Raw genomic sequence first — 5010 nt, 5'->3', positions numbered from 1 at the left:
CGGAGCGATCCGGCGAACGGTAGGGAGGCCCAGCGGGCGGTGGACCAGGGTGGATCAGCCGAAGGCATTTCAGAGCGGTCCATGGCAGTCCACAGCGGTCCAGCCGCCGGTCCAGCCGCCGGTCCAGACCGTCCAGCGGGCGAAGATTACCCGAGCCAGGGTCCACCGTCCCCCTCCCCTCGTCGGCGGGCAGTCTCCATTCAAAAGCAATATTACAAACCCTATTTAATAGTCGCCGCCGGCCGCCCCCTACAGATAAGCTACAATTAGCCATCGTCACTCGCTAATCCAGCGCTGCCCAGGACGGGCCGCGGCGCGCCAGCCGGTGCGTCGCCTGTTTACCGCTCGATAAACGGGGCACGCCGTCGCCAGGTACTCTCAAAATGTCAGTCGGGCCGGGCACCAGGCTCTCATTACGGGCGGCCGGGCGGCCGAGGGCCACGGAGCGCGTGCGCGTCGGCACGACCGCGCCGCCACGTGTCGCCGCCCGACCGACTCACACCCGGCGAGCGCGCGTCAACTCCGGCTGACGCGCATCCTCGTTGGGTCAGGTCAGGCCACTGCGTGACGTCATCAGGTGATGGGTCCCGCCTCGGGTCGGATCCCGGCCAGCAGCGCTGCGCCTCGGTGCCACGTCGTCAGCGGCGTCCGGGCGTCCCGCGATACCCGTGCAGCCTCGGCGCGACGCCTCGGTCCGCGCTGCCGTGCGCTGCCGCCCGGCGCGCAGCACGGGCCACACGCCGCGCACGTGGTGCACGTGGCGGTCATGAGCGGGCACCCGCGGGATCAGTGGCGGAGGCAGGGTGGTGGCGACGAAGGCGAGGGGATCGGCCCGGGTCCGCGGGGAGGGGTGGCGAGCGAGAGAGAGATCGATGCGGGAGGAAGCGGCTGGTCGCTGCAAGAGGGCGAGGCGTCGCCGCACGGACCACTGGTCGATACGGCGATGAAAAGCCACTGCTGGGGGGGGGGGGGCAGAGTGGCCCCCAGTAATCGGTGCACCGTAAGACTCGGCGTTTGCTGGCAGTGGGTCGTTCTATTTCAGTACTCGTGAACGCACAAGACGCACTCTCTTCAGTCAAGGCTCAGGCCGCAGGCAAGCAGAGGACGAACGAAGTTGGTGAATCCAACACAAGGTTGGGACCTCGCTGGCCGCGCCTCAGGAGACATGGAGACATGGAGAGGACATCGCAGATTCCGTACTCCTGTCCGGATCGCACTAATGACCATCGCCAGGCACGCCGACGCAGCCCAGCAAACCGATGGCATAGACCTGCTCCATCCAGTCACATATTTATGGATGGCTAACGACCCCATGCCGTGCGCGTCCGTGAAAAAAACACGATCTTCCTTCGACACTGTCATTTGAGGAGCTACTGCGACAATGGGACTTTGACACATCCAAGCTTCGATCCTGGATACGCCTTTGTACAGTCTCGAATGCGAGACAACGATTAACCGACACCGACCGCCGTGCTATTGCAATAGCTTTCTTGCCAGAACGGTGTAGTAAACGTAGCCCACTGCAGTATCCGCAAAGGCTTGCCTTGCCTGCCCTCCACACCAGACAGCAGGGCCCTGCAGAGGCGGCCAATTCGCCAGGTGCCCGGGAACTGGCGGCGGGAGGACTCCCCCTCGCCCCGCCCCCCGGGACATTTAATCACTGCGTAACACGGGCAGCTGCGATCCTCGCGCCCGCAGCAAACCACGAAGCCACGCAGTGCCTGGCAAGCAAGGGACGGCATCGCGCCAGCACCAGCCGCAATGCATCTTTTGAGTTCGTTGATGCATCACTGACACATAGCCGATATAATCTAAGGAGCGCACGACTTCTGGACGGGTGACAGACCATGTCACTTTATGTCCTATGTTGGCTGATGATATCTGTTAAGGGGAGCGTTCCACGTTTCTATGAGGTTTTGGACTGAAATAGTCATCGTGAAGATCATGCAGTGCGGTTCACAGCCTTGCCGCTCATAAGACCTAAACCCCTTTAGTTTCTGAGCTAAACGCTCGCGAAGTCAGTGGATTTTTTTTTTTGGGGGGGGAGAGAATATTTCAATGCTACCTTGATATTCATAAAATTATAAAAACGTTATTCAAATCCTGTCATTTCATAAGACTTGCAGCGATCAAGGACAATAAAATTACGACTGTCGAGACGTTCATATCTGGCGTTAGTCAGCACGATTTCCAGATACAACGGCCGTCAACTGGCCCTCAACCAATTTTGTGCAAGGTGTGATGACGTTATTCAGCAATGACGTATTGATGACCATATTTATTTAACAGAGAAATTGTGTTGCCTACAGCAGTCTTTTCCACTTAAAGTATGACATTAGTTATAAGTGAGCATGTTTCATCCTATATGATGTTTCCTTCAATATCTTCAGATGTGAAACGTTCCTTCAACATGATTTCATGGAATCAGTGACTTTCGACCCTAAATGGCTAATGGCAAACTACATGGCGACAGCACGCTTCAGTCAATAGATACGGCGGCTCAGCGGACCACGAGCGCCCAGTCTCCCTCTGGTTGAATGTTTGTAGGTACGCAGTTACACCTGATCCATCCCGCCCGATAGAACCACACACTACAGCTGGAACGAAACCTGAGCAGTCAGAAACTGGAAGCGCTCGGGGCGTAGGGTTCGTTCGGGCGTGTTAATCAATATACGCTGATAATTCGCCCAGTCGCTATTTTTTTTTCAGCTGGCTCAACACGTCGGCATCCACCGCGTGAATCACGTGTGGAAGCACACGTTTACGTGGAGGACGGACCACGCCGTGCACCCTACAGCGACCACGGCGACGGACCACGCCGTGCACTCTACAGCGACCACGGCGACGGACCATGTCGTGCACTCTACAGCGACCACGGCGACGGACCACGCCGTACACTCTACAGCGACCACGGCGACGGACCACGTCGTGCACTCTACAGCGATTTCGTCACGCGCGCCGCAAATGGCACATCGTAGGCATTCGCGAGATAACTTAGACTATGGCTGGCAAAAGGAGTCCAGCATCTGCACCCCTCCCCATCTAGCATACCAACACAGAGACCGACTCGGTCACGACTTCGCCAACGATCCGGGAGTCCATGGAAAATTATCTATTTTTTGACATCGATCTGAATATTTCCCCGAATTGCCTATCAGCACCGACAACTTTCTGCAATAACTTTTCGTGTCAGCAAAACCAAACGTGATTGTCGATAATTGGCCAGGATTCCTGCTAATCATCCCAAATTAGCACGCGACCGAACGCGCCCCGAGCCACAAACTGCATGCCAAGGCAGACATTCGAGATACCATATCAAACGACCAACCCTGCATGGACTCGCCGCCGACAGATGAAGAACATAAGGCATTTTTCACATTTCTGTCAGTTTAATGCAAGATCACAGAGCCCTGTTTGTTCACCTCCGCAAGGAACTTCCAAAGTCTAGCCTACAGATTCAAGGCCAAAAACAGCTGTGCAGAATCGTTCCATGCCCCAGTCCACGCCGCCCTTTGCGATAAAAAACCGGGCAAGGGGCACCACCAGGCGGCCAACGCCGGGACGGAGGGAAATAACACCGCTGTGACATCGGCACCAAACTAGGAGAACGGTGGAGACACACCACAATCTGGACATTCCGTACGGCATCAAAGGGCTCAGCTGAAACAATCAAGGTCGCACGCCCTCCGTCAGGGACGTCGTTTTGTGCAAATGGGGGAGCCGAGGGCCCGATCACCCGAACCCACACTGACAAAGGCAGTGATGGAAAATACTGACCGAACCACGGAGATTTGCGCATTACATGCACCGTTCTAATCTTGCCACCACTCAAGGAACTATTAATAGCACGTGCCCCAGGTGAGCCCTTTTGGGAAGAGGCAGATCTGCACGCCTGTCACCTCGCCGATAAACCCTTGCGCGCGCCCTCGCGTCTGATTTTGCGCGCCACCTGGCCAATGGCATTCGGTGGCACCCGATGGCCGATGGCACCCGATGGCACCCAATGGCCGATAGCACCTGATGGCACACGATGGCCGATGACATTTTTCAGGTCACCGAGGCTCCAAAATCTCGCCGTGTCGACTCGGGATTTCAGGGGGCCCTTAGATGACAATCCAGAGGCATCAGATCCAGAGAGTCGTGGAGCTTTCCGACGCACTCAGCTGCTGAGGCTACATGACGACGGCTGCCTTTCGCCCTGGCAGGAAGAGCGGGCCCCGCGGGCAATCGAGCCCCACACCTCTGGTCTCCCTGACGTGCAGTGGTTAACGCAGACCTATGGACATCCTGAGCCGGAGAGTGAGGCGGTTACGGGTGTCCGTCCTGTGGCTGATGGTGCGCTCCACGAAGATGTGCTCCAGCCAGGTCAGGGCCACCCTCGGCACGTGGGCAGTGGCCCGGCATGCTGGGACCACGTGTCCTCGTCGCCGCCATCAGGCTCCTGCTCCAGCTGCCTCCAGGAACACTTCGGCTCGCTGACGGGCCACTCGTGCGCTGTCGCCGTTGGATTATGTGCACTTATGGAAAAAGATGGTTCCTGGGGCCGCTGGACCTCACGGAACACCACTCTGGCACCTCTTGGGTCGTGCAGTCGACCCTCCAATACGGCGTCGGGACAACCCTGAGGCACGAGGCAGCCTCGGATCTTGCCCCACTTCAAGGGAGGAAACGACTTATTCAGGCGTAAGTCGCGGCCCGATCGCTGGACCAGATGCAGTTCAGACGCCCAGGACCAGCAATGCAGTTCAGACACCCAGGACCAGATGCAGTTCAGACACCCAGGACCAGATGCAGTTCAGACGCCCAGGACCAGATGCAGTTCAGGCACCCAGGATCAGTTTCAGCCTTCGTCGTCACCCAGGGGGGCAAATGTCGTCCGCTGTTGTTTAATCGGTCTGTCATTTTCTGACGGGTGGCCACTTTCCATGAAAATACATCGAGGTCGTTTTTTGCAAATATACCTTATGATGATGTAATTGGTACCGATACCCTGTACCATCTTTTGGTGGG

Source organism: Pollicipes pollicipes, unplaced genomic scaffold (assembly GCF_011947565.3).
Source record: "Pollicipes pollicipes isolate AB1234 unplaced genomic scaffold, Ppol_2.1 Scaffold_3216;HRSCAF=3773_pilon_pilon_pilon, whole genome shotgun sequence".
In the NCBI taxonomy this organism is placed as follows: domain Eukaryota; kingdom Metazoa; phylum Arthropoda; class Thecostraca; order Pollicipedomorpha; family Pollicipedidae; genus Pollicipes; species Pollicipes pollicipes.
Note: the sequence above shows the minus strand (reverse complement) of the source record.